Below are 18,048 nucleotides of genomic sequence, written 5' to 3'. Positions count from 1 at the left end.
TGAAATTTTTCTCCCCTTCTTCTATGAACGAGACTCTTTGCGGACTCGCCTGAGGGCGCCATGTTCGCGAAAAAAGTATGTTGCCAATGATTTGTTCGGGAAATGTGAGAGCAGGATTTCTTGTTAATATGATGTCTTTGATAGAATCAATTATCATGAATGAATCCAATTGTCCATTTTATCATTCGCTAACAATATAAGCGCTTAAGCTAGAGCAAGTTTGTAATTAGTCACTTGAATAAATTTTTAGTTTAGCGGATCATCATCATTTTTGTATATTTATTTTTGTATTTATAATGGGAATTCTAGAAACGTTTCATTTTTAATGTAATTGTGCTCGGTCGTGTATTGCATACAACCCTTATATTTGTTATGCTTCTGTTCGCTTTGTTTCAGTGAATAGTTGTAGTGATAGATAATTCGTAGAACATCGATCAGAATCTTTCAGATTCATGATCACTTGGCATCTTACATTTCGTCTTAAAGAAATTCTTTTGATGTTTTTCTGTGGGTTACAAAGTGTTAAAAATAGAAGTTTACTAAGAAAAGGATTTGACATATTTCAATCACTCCGGTGGCCCGATTGTCATCTGCATACAATTGGCTTGAAGACGAAAATTTTGGTTCTTTGGTTCTAGTTCGCTGTCAAATGCTGTGTTTAAGCAGTGTTCACACGTTCACATTTTTCTACATGCGGTGGCATCAACATAAGGAAACGATTTCGATGGAATATAATCAAACTATAATAAACCACAATTTCTTTTTCTTATTTAAAAAGAGCTCAAATTACTTGTTTTATAGAGAATACTAGACTACACAGAAAGAAATAATGAAATTTACACGACATGTAAATCAATTGTAACATGGAATAGACATGGGTTGAATCGAGATTTTGGTTGAAAACCTTCATCGATGCAGAACTAAATTGGATTGCATTGATTTTTCAATGAATATAACTGTATCTTTCAATTAACGCTTAGTTTGCGATTGAATTCTATTGAAACCTACAGATTTGTAAAGTAACTTTATGTTTAATTACCTGCTCCAAATATGTGCATGAAAATAGATGTAAATTCACAAAATATTTTTATCTGTGTAGAGCTATATTTATATTGGGTTTGAAGAAATTAACTTTTGGCACCAGTGTGGTTTGATTGTATGGTATGAACGGAGCTTAACATATTGTTGACAACAACGCCACCAAAACAAAATGCATCGGTTTCAGGAACCAGCTTCCATAGCAGGGGGTGATTTCAATGTTTTTCATTGGCAAAGTCGAAAAACAAAACTAAAACGGAATTATGAATCACTTTATGGTTTCATATATTCTTTTTAGAATGTAATGTATTCAATGTCATAAATGCATTTCGCACAGCCACTGCTATAACAATTAGGATCACCACCTTTAAAAATTGAAATTAATTGATTCATTGGTTCTTGTGATATCGTGGATTTTGCGTATAACAAGCATAGCGGTACCGTACTATCTTAAATTTTCACCATATTGCGATAAAAAATTTACAAATATTATAGAGCATTTTATTGTTTCGAAATCATTGAGATAAAAATTAAAATTTAAATTGGAGCGCTTATTGTGCATCGCTCGAGACTGGTTTTAATATACACACTCTAAAAAAATTTGAATTTTACAGGTGACTGAATCCCTCATACGATGTAATTCATAAAGACCTAATTTGTCAAATGACGGAAAATTTTATTTGTAATGACTTAATGTTAGATGAACTAGAATTCTACTGGTTTTGACTGTAACTTACGTTCTGCTAGCAGCTGCAACAGTATGAATTTAAATGCACCTTTTACCAGCCAAGCAGAAGTATGCTTCTGTGGCACGGTCGATTAACAGACGAACTTGCGATCCAATGATTCTCGGTTCAAGTCGCGGTGGGTAATTCTTTTTTTTTCTTAATTTCAATGAATATGTCATGGAGTTTTAGACACAATATTAAATGTTCTTCGACGTAAATTTGCGTGAACTGCGACGCTCCATTTATGTGCATCTAATAAGATGTACAATTTTTTAAGTGTGCATATAATAGGTGTCGTCTCGTTCACACGATATCGTCTGAAGTTGAACTCGAATACATGCAAAGAAAATAATACTAAGACTTATCTTATGTGCGTGCGCTTAAAATTTTTCATGGATTTTAAATATTTAGCAACATATAAACATTAGAGACAAGCAGAACACTCTTTTCAACATCTAATGAAAGAAAATTTGTTTTTGTCCATTAAGTGGTGTAATGATTCCTTTCTTGTTACCGCTAATATGAGAAACTGATCCAACTTCGATTTCAGAATGTTTTTGCTATTTCCGGTATAGAAATAGTCAACTAAATTTTTATGGACATAATCCTACAAGACAGTCTTCATGATTTTTTACATATTCATCATCGTTATTCTAAGCGAAGGCTGGAAATTGTTAACACACTTCACATTATGATTCTAAAAGCGGATGTCAGATCCGCTTAAAATTTCCTTGTAATCTGAGGGAACATTGTTTGAATTAATGCTTGGAGTTTGTGTTAATGTATGCTTGGAGTATTTGACCACCGTTTCCAGTAGTTCCAGACTCAGAAACAGTTTATAGCGCAGTTTCCCTGAGTTTATGTTTTTTATTTTATGAACGGGTGGTTTCAAATGCACTCGCTTGAAATTTCATGCACCATTGAAGAATGGCTGAGCGCAAGTAAATTCACCCTATATTTTAAAATAGTTTTCAAATTACAATTATTTTCTCCATTAGAAATATATATTTAGTCAAATGTTAAATTTTTCTGCAATGATGCATACGTCCAATTTGTGTTTCATAGCTGTATTAGTACGTGTAGATAAATATGGAACAAAAGCAAACTCTTGAAATATCAATCTTGAAACGATTTCAACAAAATCATAATCAGCTCCTTGTGTTTCGATGAGCAATCACTGTCGAAATCACTCGGTTGAATATCCCACGTGTTACATTATCCTCTCTTAATATAATTTAGCCGGTCCGATTGATGACTGACGAACGAACGGAAAGATTCCCAACATCGTACAATTATTAGCGCCCAGTATCTCACGTGCACAACTTCCCACAAACTTATTTTCATTTATCCATACTCTACGATATTAGCAAGAAGACACCAATACTGTGCCGATGCACAGTGCTGCCCAGTGATGCCACTTTTTCCTGAGGTCAAATCCGTAGATTTGATTCCAAGTCTAGGGTAACAGAGGTATTTTGGCCCACTCTAGGATTGATTTTATTTTGGCCCACTTTGAATAAATATCCACCAAATGTTGTAATATCTTTGAAAAACCCTTCCGCAATGGGTAATTTTATGTGATTAGCTTCAAATTTATGCAACATCGGTTACTTAACATCGATAAAATCCGATAAAATTGATAAAGTTTGTTAGGTGGGCCAAAATATATGAAGTGGCCAAAATACCTCTGTTACCCTAATTATAGGGTAACAGAGGTATTTTGGCCACTTCATATATTTTGGCCCACCTAACAAACTTTATCAATTTTATCGGATTTTATCGATGTTAAGTAACTGATGTTGCATAAATTTGAAGCTAATCACATAAAATTACCCATTGCGGAAGGGTTTTTCAAAGATATTACAACATTTGGTGGATATTTATTCAAAGTGGGCCAAAATAAAATCAATCCTAGAGTGGGCCAAAATACCTCTGTTACCCTACTCGTACATGCTCCTTTGCGATGAGCTTGCCGTGAACTTTTATGGAGAAAACTCACTAAATGTATCTGAAAAAATGTTTAGAATGAAAATTAGTACGTATCAAATACAAGTAAATCAATAAATAAAAAAAAACTACGTAAAAATCTGCTTGGAATGCCAAGCGATAAAGACAGGCTTCCTTAAAATGAGTAATCATTGCCGGTAGATGTTTGATAGATTTTATAATTGGATATACAAAAAAATCTGGATAAATGATGCGACAATATTCAAGCATTTTTAAAGGTCCATCTGTAGATCCGTAGAAAAGACAAAAATCCGTAGATCTACGGATAAATCCGTAGGGTTGGCATCGCTGGTGCTGCCTTCCCATAGATGGCAGAGAACTTTATTATTCGATAACTTCCTGTTTAATAGGTGTCCGTATAGTGATGGACAAAACAATTCATTTCAGAGAACCGATCAGAATTTGACCATTCGACCGAAAGAACTAATTCTCCTGTGCCGTTCATTTGTTCTTCAGAAATTTTGTATGTTTCTGCGAAAACCATCCGGGAGCAAATAATTATATTTTGTTAAAATTTGTGACAGACTTATAAAGACGCCGATGAAGAACGCAAAAAGCATTTCGAAATACCGGTATCTAGTCGTTTACTATTACGTTAGTATCATAACGAAATAGGTTTTTTCATAGCGGAATCCAAAGGAACCTATCATTTCAAGTAGTGTATGACAGCTTTAGTGTTATCTGTGGATTAAAATAAAGTTTCGAAGTCATTGCTCATTGCAAGTCCACAGGGTATAACACAGTTTGATATGAAAAAAAAAAAGGCGGGTGGGTAATGTCAGAGACATAACTGGATGTCGTGAATACGAAAACAACTGACATGCTCCTTAACACTTCCGAATATCAATTGTATGAATTATGCACGCATTCCCCTTTTTCACATTTTTCGCAAAAACAAAGAAAGCTTCACTTGATCTCGATTACTGTGGTCCTAACGGCTATAAAAATAGCCGCATACAGAATTTTAATGTCGATTATTTCATTTCGGATTTGCATAATTTATTGAAAGAAACTATCAATATGCTGTAGGGATTCGTTTCCAGCATTCAGAAGAGTCAAATTGCGTAATTCTCTACGACATTAAACTCTAAAACATTTTTTGCAAAAAAAGGCTTCACTTGATCTCGATTACTGTGAATTTCACACAGCGAAAAGCGCACAAATCTAAGCAAACTATTCTTGATTTGCAGTAAACTGAGGATATTTCCCTACGATTTGCGAACAACAAATCCTAATAGTTCTTTAGAAAACTTTTAGAGCCATTAGAACGGCTGATATTGTGCAATGCTCTCCACCGATGTTTTTTTTCCCAATGCTAATGACTGGCAGCTGTGACGTAATCGCTCTTGTCGAAAGCGTGCAGACGACACAAAACACATCTGCTCGCAGTGGCGATACAATCCAAACTGATTCAAGTTTTGTTGAGAGGCTTGTTTCTACCTGATTTCGTTTGTAGCTTTTTCACTAATGGGCGGTCCTAACGGCTATAAAAATAGCCGCATACAGAATTTTAATGTCGATTATTTCATTTCGGATTTGCATATTTTATTGAAAGAAACTATCAATATGCTGTAGGGATTCGTTTCCAGCATTCAGAAGAGTCAAATTGCGTAATTCTCTACGACATTAAACTCTAAAACATTTTTTGCAAAAAAAGGCTTCACTTGATCTCGATTACTGTGAATTTCACACAGCGAAAAGCGCACAAATCTAAGCAAACTATTCTTGATTTGCAGTAAACTGAGGATATTTCCCTACGATTTGCGAACAACAAATCCTAATAGTTCTTTAGAAAACTTTTAGAGCCATTAGAACGGCTGATATTGTGTAATGCTCTCCACCGTTGTTTTTTTCCCAATGCTAATGGCTGGCAGCTGTGACGTAATCGCTCTTGTCGAAAGCGTGCAGACGACACAAAACACATCTGCTCGCAGTGGCGATACAATCCAAACTGATTCAAGTTTTGTTGAGAGGCTTGTTTCTACCTGATTTCGTTTGTAGCTTTTTCACTAATGGGCGGTCCTAACGGCTATAAAAATAGCCGCATACAGAATTTTAATGTCGATTATTTCATTTCGGATTTGCATATTTTATTGAAAGAAACTATCAATATGCTGTAGGGATTCGTTTCCAGCATTCAGAAGAGTCAAATTGCGTAATTCTCTACGACATTAAACTCTGGAACATTTTTCGCAAAAAAAGGCTTCACTTGATCTCGATTACTATGAATTTCACACAGCGAAAAGTGCACAAATCTAAGCAAAATGTTCTTGATTTGCAGTAAACTGAGGATATTTCCCTACGATTTGCGAACAACAAATCCTAATAGTTCTTTAGAAAACTTTTAGAGCCATTAGAACGGCTGATATTGTGCAATGCTCTCCACCGTTGTTTTTTTTCCCAATGCTAATGACTGGCAGCTGTGACGTAATCGCTCTTGTCGAAAGCGTGCAGACGACACAAAACACCTCTGCTCGCAGTGGCGATTGAATCCAAACTGATTGAATTTTTGTTAAGAGATTTCCTTTTATGTGATTTCGTTTGTAGCTTTTTCACTAATGGGCGGTCCTAACGGCTATAAAAATAGCCGCATACAGAATTTTATTGTCGATTATTTCATTTCGGATTTGCATAATTTATTGAAAGAAACTATCAATATGCTGTAGGGATTCGTTTCCAGCATTCAGAAGAGTCAAATTGCGTAATTCTCTACGACATTAAACTCTAAAACATTTTTTGCAAAAAAAGGCTTCACTTGATCTCGATTACTGTGAATTTCACACAGCGAAAAGTGCACAAATCTAAGCAAACTGTTCTTGATTTGCAGTAAACTGAGGATATTTCCCTACGATTTGCGAACAACAAATCCTAATAGTTCTTTAGAAAACTTTTAGAGCCATTAGAACGGCTGATATTGTGCAATGCTCTCCACCGTTGTTTTTTTTCCCAATGCTAATGACTGGCAGCTGTGACGTAATCGCTCTTGTCGAAAGCGTGCAGACGACACAAAACACCTCTGCTCGCAGTGGCGATTGAATCCAAACTGATTGAATTTTTGTTAAGAGATTTCCTTTTATGTGATTTCGTTTGTAGCTTTTTCACTAATGGGCGGTCCTAACGGCTATAAAAATAGCCGCATACAGAATTTTATTGTCGATTATTTCATTTCGGATTTGCATAATTTATTGAAAGAAACTATCAATATGCTGTAGGGATTCGTTTCCAGCATTCAGAAGAGTCAAATTGCGTAATTCTCTACGACATTAAACTCTAAAACATTTTTTGCAAAAAAAGGCTTCACATGATCTCGATTACTGTGAATTTCACACAGCGAAAGCGCACAAATCTAAGCAAACTATTCTTGATTTGCAGTAAACTGAGAATATTTCCCTACGATTTGCGAACAACAAATCCTAATAGTTCTTTAGGAAACTTTTAGAGCCATTAGAACGGCTGATATTGTGCAATGCTCTCCACCGTTGTTTTTTTCCCACTGCTAATGACTGGCAACTGTGACGTAATCGCTGTTGTCGAAAGCGTGCAGACGACACAAAACACATCTGCTCGCAGTGGTGATTGAATCCAAACTGATTGAATTTTTGTTAAGAGATTTCCTTTTATGTGATTTCGTTTGTAGCTTTTTCACTAATGGGCGGTCCTAACGGCTATAAAAATAGCCGCATACAGAATTTTATTGTCGATTATTTCATTTCGGATTTGCATAATTTATTGAAAGAAATTATCTATATGCTGTAGGGATTCGGTTCTAGCATTCACAAGGACCAAATTGAGGAACTCAATTTGGTCCGTCGCTGCTGGTTGATGATTCCACTCCCACGACGTCTGCTTCCATCGAACGCACGAAAAGAAATGATCTATTTTTGACCACGGTTCCCCTTTTATACGCATTCAGTTGAAGATATGTGCCTGACTACCTCAAAATCGTCGTCCTTGCGCGAAAAACCCAAGCGAAAGTAAGGTGTTTTCCGCGTTGTTTTCAAATTTTAAGAAAACTTAATTTTTGAGTTGTTTGTGGTTATCGCACACTGTTCAAAATATTATCCTGAATTCCTGATCATATTTTTGATGAAATAGTGAAAGAATTATGTTGCTACCATTAATACAAGTCGAGATATTCACGATTAAGTTCTGCCCATTCTTCCATATGGCTAATTTTGAAAAGGCGCCCCATAGTAAAGTAAGTCGTATTCACGACAAAACAAGTTCGAACATGTTAATGCTACTTTTAAATGTAAGCATTTACTGCATGCCGCATCGCTACGAAGCCAGGAAAGCTGTAACAAGCATGCACAAAGCAAGTTTGTTTGTTTAATTTTTCTACTTCACTTTATCAGCAAACACACAAGTAGCAACCTCTAAAGCTACCTACCGAAAAATTTTAGTAAACACTACAGTTTGTAGCATGCTCGGAGGTAGTTGTGTAGTAAAGTCTCTGCTTTGGACAGGAACGTGATCCACATGTAGCCTTTACTACCGAAATTTAAGTATGACACGTTTTATTCATACGGCCCATTATTTCGGGTGATGAATCTATTTCAGAATTAGGCTATTCTGTTCTACCAAAACTGCTCAAATGATTAAATTCTAAGTTTAGACTATATTGGCATGATTTTTATCTACTTAGCTTGAGTCCTAGGGTATAATTTTAATTTCGTCCTTGCGAATAATTAGGTCTACCAAAACTGCTCAAATGATTTAATTCTAAGTTTAGACTATATTGGCATGATTTTTATCTACTTAGCTTGAGTCCTGGGGTATAATTTTAATTTCGTCCTTGCGAATAATTAGGAAAAAATTTAAGGACGCAGAAATGCGAAGGTTGGCACAAAGATTTTCGAAAAGAAAAGAAGAAATACTACAAAATCAATGACTTTTGAACAGTAACAGCCGTTTTCTACCCATTTGAAACTCTAGAATACAAAACAACTCCTTTGTGCCATACATTTTATAAGAAACTTCAACAAATTCTGGAATTTATTTCTCATTCAACACTTTTGAAATTTCCAACTACGATGATTGATTTCTTGACAAATTAAAAATCATAAATGATTCGTATGAATAACATATTTTTCTTCTGCCACCATGGCATCACTGTGCGATGTACTGCAACGATATCACCCATGCAGCACAGTGGGAATAATTTTCGATTTGTTAGATAATAATATTTGTTCACTCATGAATAATACATCCGCATTTCTTACACATTGGCACAACAAGACATTTGAAGACAGCTGATTTTTTCCGTATGTCAGCAAAAGCATCATGTTTAGACGCAGCCTACAGAATGCCTATGTGCTCATGAGCAATCTACAAAAATGACCCCAAACTTTATTTTCTGACACACCATGCATCGACCCAAAACAAACTCTACACTCAGAAAAATCCTCATTTCAATGCTACGATATAGATAGCGCAGAATGAACTCATGACCCGTAAAACAATAAACCATAGCATAAACAATTGATTCACAATTAGATCTATGCGTTACAATATATTTTATTGTATCTTGACAAGATTTTTTTTCATTTCCAACGATTCAATATATATTGTTAGTGCGATTCGCAATTGAATTTGTTGTACACGTGGTGTTTCAAACAATATGCAAACTGTACATTTAATTGTTTTCTAAAAAACATATAGGAGAAAATTTTTTATGATTTGAATTGTTACGATACTTAACAACCTATACATTCTATTGCGTAAATAATGTTCACAATTAGTTGAATAGTGTATAACAATACATCAAAATATTTTTCAATGATCAAAGCAAAATTGTGGAAGGTTTTGTAACAACAAATCGTATTGTTTTTCTACAATATTTTTTATTCGGGAACTCTTAGTCCACATTTGTATCACATAATATCTACGTGACTACTTCTAAATTATACTTCTGCTTGGTACTAATATTAGATCTGAAAGTATAATAAAAATTATTCATACTTCATAACTGTCGATAAAATTAATGAGCAATTTTTTACCCTAAAATCACTGTGATAAATACCGTAGAAGGGTCAAAAAGGATTTGGCATATGTTGTTTGATCCAGGTTTTTCAACAGACGCCATGTTGCGAGCACGAAATGAACAAGACAAAATGATTTCAAGTGAATACATGACACATAAAATATATGTGACAACAGCAATAATTCTGACATATAGTTCATTTCATATTAAATCATTATCCGATGGTTGTTAAGAAAATCACGTAAACTCCGCTGACAAAGCCATTTTTGGAATCTACGTGTTTTTTCACATAAGGTTAACGTGCGGATTTTTTTGAGTGTAGTCTTCGCTTTTCACACGGCTGCTCATGTTTACATAGCTCAGCACACTCACACACACCGACCTCGTCATGGCAACTCTGTGTTGAATGCCGCTACACGCTACGATTCGTGCACGAGTACCATCGCAGCAAGCTCCTTCCATCAATCGATGTTGGTGCCCGACCGATCGGGTCGCTAGTAATGAGTCTCGTCACTAGTTTAGTGTAGTTACGTTTTTTTTACTTCGAATTCGTCTCCCATCGGTTCCGTGTATGATTCAATTTTTACTAAAAAAAGTGTGTAAATCCAACAAATACTGTTGATAAACACTACAGTTCAGCGGCAACATTTTAACCGATTGTGTATTTCTTGTGATGTGATGTGAAACGTCTGATTTTTCTGGGTCAACCAATTGAAATGGGGTGCTCAAGCGATGCATTAATGAAGAAGTGCTGTCAACAGTGGAATTGTCATTCCCATTCACGGAGCGTCAATCGTTGTCATATATGAGTACGTGGGAGATCGGTACGTGTAATGAAAGAGATTAGAGTATTGTTTTTAATTGCATTATCCAAGTGGTGCGTAACGTGAGATTCGTAGTAAATGTGGTAGGAGATGTTTGAATCGTGGTGTTGTTCTGGCGTGACTAGGCAGTGCTAAATGACGTTAAGCGCTGCATAGTGTCACAGGTCATGTGGGGAAACCTGTGATTGTTGATAACTTGATATGTGTGACGAGTCGGTTGTGTTGCGTTCATAAAAACTGAAGAGAATGTTCGACCAGTGAAGATCGCACATTCGTTTTACCAGAGTGTATTCAGTGCTCGTTTGTTCAATGACTCACATTTATTTAATATGATTGCATGATTGAAGCAGCCAGTGAGTTTGGGTTCCTGTGAAGTCGGTTCCGTTTCAGTTCAACACATGCGACACTGAAAGGCTGGCATACGATCTGAATTTTCAAATCAACCAACCGAGAAGCATGAATTTTTCAACGTTATTGATTCGTCTACTCCAGCAACCGCTCTAGCCGAGCACCAGTGCTTACAATTATTCATTGGTACGTCGTTCAAGAGGAATATATGAATCCTTCACACGAACCACCTGTAGTAAAAGGTTGACCGATAGAAGCCATACATTTGCGGTTCGGTTTAAGTGTGACGGTTTGCAGTCAGTACCTCGAAGATAATTCATAGGAAATTTTCTTTTCAAATTAATGTCATCTGCTCTTGAATCATAAACCGGAAAATGGTACTAATTTGAATGTCTTTTAAATTACAAATTCCACATTTATTTTGATCAGTATCCAACAAAAGAACTAGACTAGACTAGACTAGAAAAAAATTTATGAAATAGTAAAACTAAAAACTTGAAGAAACTAAACTCTAGGAAGAACTCGAATCCATAACTTGCAAAAAATCATTAGAAATCGTGTTTAAGAAATGATGTTTGAATCATATTTGAAAACAAAATGCCAAAACATCGAATCCCAACCCGGCAATGAAATCATGCTTATCAATGTTAGACGAGTTAGGGTAACCGAGGTCTTTTGGCCACTTCATATACTTTGACCCACCTAACAAACTTTATGGATTTAATCAATGTTAAGTAACCCATGTTGCATCAATTTGAAGCTAATCACATTAAACTACCTATTGCGGAAGGATTTTTCAAAGATATTACAACATTTGGTAAATATTTTTACAAAGTGGGCCAAAATACCTCTGTTACACTACTCATCTATGCGTAAAACTATGATGAAATAGTTCATGATATGACTGTCATTTATGGATTGTACTCATGACATAAAAATACCGCACATTCCTTAAATTAAAAGTCATTTTCCGCTTTTCCACATATTAAAATCCACAATCAACGAATCATGTTTCATGACTATCTTTTTTTTTATTCAATCAACTCAGATTGAATAAAATCTGCTACGTAGGATTTATTCAATGACTTTTCAGTGATAAATGGTATATCAAGGCACTATTTATCAGCATACAGTCTATTGTACTATTGCGGTTGGTAAACAAATGATAAGACTTTTTCACAATGTTGATCAACAGCAGTACACTGATTTTATACTTGACTAAGCATGGAAGTGGTTGCTTACACGCTTTTGCCATTTACAATCTTGAACATTCCTCTGTAACCAAACCCGTCAAAACATCCGGCAGTACTTAATGGAACATCAGTTTGTAATTCGGTATAATTTTATTCTTCTGACTAAGTGAAGTTACACTATCGAAAGATATTCGTCACTGATTCTCCGACTACCAACATGATTTAGTTTAGTTTGGATTGTAGCTCTCTATCGACATTATTTTTTTCGCTATCTCATAGATGATTGATGTGACGCAGTCCGAAGCTTAGGTAGCTCGGTGGCACAATGCCGCCGAATTGACGCCGGCTGAGTTAACACTCCGTCGAAAACGGTTGCCTTTTGCATACAAACCTGAAACGGGGCTACCACGTTTGTCATAAAGTCGTTTGGCATAATACCGTTTGGTATAACGCCATTTGGCATAATGGTTATTTCTCATTATATTAAAAAATAATGCTATTTCACCTAATATTATCGAAATATTTGGACCGAATATAAAGTTCACATATTTCGTTCGAGTTTTGCTTGCACAACATCACTCGATCGAAACACAAACGAAAATTTACAAATCCAATTATTATGACAAATGGCATTATGCCAAATTATCATTATGCCAAATAACCATTATGTCAAACAGCGTTATACCCAACGTTATTATGCCAAATGACCTTATGCAAAACGAACCGAACAGAAACTGTGCCATAATAAAGCACAATATCAACTCTGGCGAACGATAAATGCAGATTAAAATTGGGGTAAAATAAAACATTTATTAATAATAAGTTCAATATCAAATATGGTGGTAGTAGTCCACGTACTACTACGATTTTCCCCAAAAATAAATTCGCCATTTTGTAGCTGTAAAACCTCCCCAAAGTAACAAACAACAAAAAGGAAAACGTTGGGGTCTGGTTTTTTATATGTAGAAAGTGTGTGCAAAGTTTGAAAAAAATTGGTGCAGTTTTGAATGACGTTTAGAGTTTTTTGTCTATAAAATCAATGGAAACAATTTATTACTCCAGGGAGCCCATTAGAACTAAACACTTTCAAAAAATCATATTTTTTCTTTTATAATTTATTATAACAAAACATTTCAAGAATGTTTTGTCAAGTTTTAAAGTCAATCGAAGTAGAAATCTATTGTCTGTGCGTCGAGCACTTGCTTCTTCGCAGAGATAGCCATAGATGATAGATAGCCATAGGTAAAGGTTCATAACTTCCGGAGTTTCGTTCCAATAGACTTGAAAATTTCACATAATATTCTTAAAATGTCTTACTATAAGAAAATATAAAGAAAACAATAAATGATTTTTCAAAAGTGTTAGACCCTACCCACCCCTTAAGAGAAATTAGATTTCATCTCTGCATAGGACACCAGATTTCATCAGTATTAACTTTCGAAATGTACTGATTTCAATTGTTCATACTTGGCATACGTGCTCCGGCGCCAAATAGACATTTTCAAAGATTTTATCGTTGGATAGCCGAATTATAACAAAACATATTTTATTACATCTCTATGACATAGATGAAATCAACACGGACACGGCTTCTACCGATTTTTTTTTTGAAATTCTACGGAAAACCTAAAACAAAATCAGAATGTTAGTAGTTTTCAATTGCGTTTGGGTTGTGCATAAAAATTGTTTAGATCTTTTGTGCAATACAAAAATATAATTATTTTTTGAGTTTAGGTATATTTACCAATATTTTTAAGACTGTCAGTGAAATCCAAGTTTCAGTTTTTTTTATAAATTTTGTTCATAATAAATTTCCAACTAATATAATGAAAAAATATATGTCACATAATTCAAAAGTTTTGTTTTAATTTTGTTTGGCAAAATTTTCCCAATAATAAAAATTCTCTGTATTTGAAACAAATTTCTTGAGATTTCGTTGATCGGATATATAATTTTGTTCATCAATACATTGTTTCTGGTAATGATTCCAATATTTTGGAGTAGAAAAATGTACATGTCATATCTATTTATAAATTCATCGATTTTTTAAGGTTTTCTTTTAATAGTGCATAAATGGTAGTGTGGCGAAAATTGTAGCTGGTATCACTAGCAATCGAATGATGTGTAAAAATATATAGGTCATCGCTTCGAATTTCGAGATATTTACGATCATTGTAAAAAGTCTTACCTTTTCTGATGACATCTATCTACAGTTTTTATTATAACTTTGGGTAGGCAACCCTATTTTTCGTTTTTTTCAGTGCATTTTATTTCTGGAAGTAATACCTTTCCAATGGTGAACAAATTTCGAAAATCGGTTGACTAACAACAAAGTTATGACTCGGTGAAGTTGAAGTTCTCATTATTCTATTCGCGATACAGGTGCCGCATAAATGCAGATAGGGCAATTTCGAGCTTGAAAAAAAACTTGGAACGGGAAAAATCAGATTTCCATTAGTTTTTCCTAAGTGATCGTCAATAATGACATACCTTAAATAATCTACAAACTTCACAAAATTCGAGAGTGTAAAATTTATCGAAATTGGTCAAGTAACAACTGAGCTATGATAACTCAAAGTTACCATTCCAACTTTTTTTAGGCTTGGTGCTCCGCGTAACTTTTTTAGGCTTGGTATTAGGAGTGTTAAGATAGTAAAGAACGAAATATATCAATTGATAACCTTTTATATCTGTCCAAAAACAATCTGTTTTAATCCACCTTTCTCAATTTCATTTTCTCCTATATATAGCAGAAGTTCCCCGAAATACCACAATTTTGAAAAGTTTAGAAGAGAGTATTGAATATTTATGCTGCACAAAACTACTACATTAATATACTACATTTGAATTTATGTTAGATTCAAGCATATATAAAAAAATGAAGTGAGCTCCATTTTATCACACTTGATTACTATTAGCGGTACTTCCGGAACTTGAAAACTGAATATCATCATAGTGACATTCGGTTCATTCAACCATAAACTAATATAATCTACACAATTTTCACGATAATGAGTTGAATTTTAGAAAAAAATGTATCGGTAGTCGGACTTGGATAACAATCAGCAAATCATTTATGGGACTATCAAGGGTTTATTTGGTTACAGACTCTCTCTCCAACTAGAGAAATTCACTAACCAATGTAAAGGGAATAATAAACAATTTTAGAAATTGACAATTTTACGATAAGCAACCTACCTCCTGAACCAGGGGTTTGAACCGACTGAAAATTGGAATATTTTTATGGACTCCTAAGACCTTTTATTTGAATCTATGTTTGTGAAAATCAGTTCAGCCATCTCCGAGCAAAATGAGTGACAATATTTGTCACACACACAGATATTTGTCACACACATTTTGTCGAGCTGAGTCGAATGGTATATGACATTCGGCCCTCCGGGCCTCGGTTCAAATGTCGGTTTTCACAGTGATTGTATAGCCTTTCTATATGAGAAAGGCAAAAATATGGTAAACAAGTTTGGCCCTTTGCAAAAAAAACTTACATCAATTTTGTACAAACAAAGTATGTAAATTTCCTTTTTGTTAACGAAGTCTACATGTCCAGGAGTTTCTTTCATATTGAGCAATTCCAGGAATGAGTAGACGAAAAAGCGACAAAATCAGAATCGACCTTCTCCGATTTGTATGAAACTTTGCACATGGTTTCAGTTTGGCAAACCATGAGTTTTGAACCGATGGAGAGGTCAATCCGACTCATGATTGATTTTTAAAAAGGGCGTATGTATTTTTGCATTTCACAAAAAATGCCTTTTTCAAATCGTTGTAACTCGGAAACCGTTAAATGCACAAAAATGGCGTTCAGGAAGAAGTTGTAGGGAATCGATCGGGCACTCTAAAAAAAATATACACTGAAAAAATTTTTTCTTCTCAATAATTAAAAAATAATCCGAAAAAATTTAAAAAAAATCAGGGTTTTAATTTTTTTTTGATAATTTTTATTTAAAAGCTGTTATTAAAAGCTACAGATTGACGAAATGAACCAAAAAAATTGAATTAAAAATATATCAGTGTTTCGATTTTTTTTTATTTAATAATTTTTGTTTTAAAGCACTTATTAAAACCTACAGATTGATGGCTATCCCATTCGCGCTTTTTGAAAAATGAAGAAGTTACAGCTAGAACAGTTTACGGGTGCATGCAAATGATCAAGTTCTTCTCGTTGTAATTCGGAAACCGTTAATCGTACAAAATGACGTCCAGGAAGAAGTTGTAAGGAATTAATAGGACTCTCTAAAAAATATGCACCGAAAAAAACTTTGATCGCTTGATCCCGGCATTACTCTGCTGACGTCATCGCTGTTGAAATATTGAAGCACCTCGTTTTCTATCGTTTCGTTCCTGCTGCGTCCCGTTTGTTTCTTGGCTTTTTTTTCGTCCGTTGATTCTCTTGCCTCCAACACAATGTATTTGTTCGCCTTGAATTGGGTGGCTATTTTCTCCTTCGACCACAAGTTTGGCAAAACTGACAACAAACGCACTTTTTCATTCCTAGTGCAATCAGGCTTAGCAAACTGCTATATCATTTTAGTAATCACTTAATGCTCCAACTCTGCTGCCTTCGTTTTGTGTAATTCTTCATACGCCGGGAACCCGAATATTTGCTTTTTATACCTCTTGAAATATCCAAATATTTTTCTAATTTGATTGATAATTCACATTCCGGGTTTTCTTCGTTGATATCGGAGACACGTTGATTCCGGCGATGCCCTTGTTGAAGAGTTCAATGTTGTGTGCTTTTGAATACTCCGCCGCGACGGAAGCTTCAGAAGATGCTGAGTTGATTGAAGCTACTTAAAGCACTGATGAGCCGAAGGCGAAACGCGAAGAAATCGAAATTAAATTATAGTTTCAGAACCAGAAGTCGGTTGAAGATTCAGGAAACGTCAAGGTGGGAAAAATTTTGCTGCGTGTTGGAATAAAAACATCTATGAGCGAGACATTATAACGTTACTTTTAAAATGACAAAAAATTATAGTACAACACGATGTAAATCGGACAATTCAAAACATGTAGAAAGCAATGAAGTTCACGCTAAAATAATGGATCTCGTTTCCCCTAAACTAATTCTTTCGACGAAAGTACTGTTTTGAGAAATCTGTGTTGTCTAACGAAACCGCCAAAAGCTATACCAAATATTTTGAAAAAGTCTTCTAAAAAGCCGTGTCGAAGAATGCATTTAAAAACAGAACTTGGCTCAGTCTGTTTGTCTGCACAAACAAATCATTTACTAGCAAAATATATTTCCAATGGAATTCAAATGGCCCAGTGCAGAGCATCGCTCAAGGCAAGCAGGACACCAAATTTGCTACTGACTTGTCGTTCTCGTTTTCTCCGTATGTCAATGCAAGTACGTTTACTGCACGTGAAACGTATCTGTTAATTCGTTCGACTAACGAATCGTGCCCTGCTGCCTATACGATGAGGTGTTTATTGACTGCTAAACCCGTCTGTGGCAGGTAACGAATGAAAGCACGATGAAATAACGACGTGCGTTGATTGGCACACGGCAAAACGGTATCGATTAGTTCCAAGAAGGTCAGCTGACATTCAGCCGGGGATGGGATGGGTAACTCCGCCAGAACAGGAGTCAATGTCAGGCTGACCAGGGTAGGTGTGATTATAGTTACCACCTCGAATGAACAGTTTGTCGTGGCAGCATACTAATAGGCGCTGCTGTTCATTAGTCACGGATGAAATTAAATCACTGTGAAAAGTCTCTTGCCAGGTTGATTGAGTCATTAGTGGCGCTTCATCGGAAAAGTGGGATGGTTATTGGTTTCACATAAATAAAGTTAACTTATAGTGGATTCGATATTACGTTGATTCCCAGGTTAACGGAACGAGTAAAACCGTAGAATAGTTTCTTTAGAGTCTGGTTACAAAGTCCCCGAAGCCGAGTTTCAGGC

The 18,048-nt window shown here is 35.2% G+C and overlaps 1 protein-coding gene across 19 annotated transcripts in view; it reads left to right on the top strand.

Annotated features, from left to right (window-relative positions):
- Positions 1–18,048, top strand: part of LOC131435913 (probable phospholipid-transporting ATPase IA) — a 195,220-nt gene that overhangs the window by 74,471 nt on the left and 102,701 nt on the right. For 2 of the 19 annotated variants that reach the window (XM_058604200.1, XM_058604198.1), the window contains exon 1: positions 10,226–10,580. The exons of 15 other annotated variants lie outside the window; for them this stretch is intronic. The gene's annotated coding sequence lies outside the window, so the exon portion shown is untranslated. Of the gene's footprint in view, positions 1–10,225; positions 10,664–18,048 lie in introns of those variants that run through there. 2 more of the 19 variants (XM_058604201.1, XM_058604199.1) reach the window with 2 other exon arrangements.

The sequence above is a fragment of the Malaya genurostris genome, chromosome 3 (genome assembly GCF_030247185.1).
Source record: "Malaya genurostris strain Urasoe2022 chromosome 3, Malgen_1.1, whole genome shotgun sequence".
In the NCBI taxonomy this organism is placed as follows: Eukaryota; Metazoa; Arthropoda; class Insecta; order Diptera; family Culicidae; genus Malaya; species Malaya genurostris.
The sequence above is the reverse complement of the archived record's forward strand: the minus strand, read 5'-3'. Positions and strand labels throughout refer to the sequence as shown.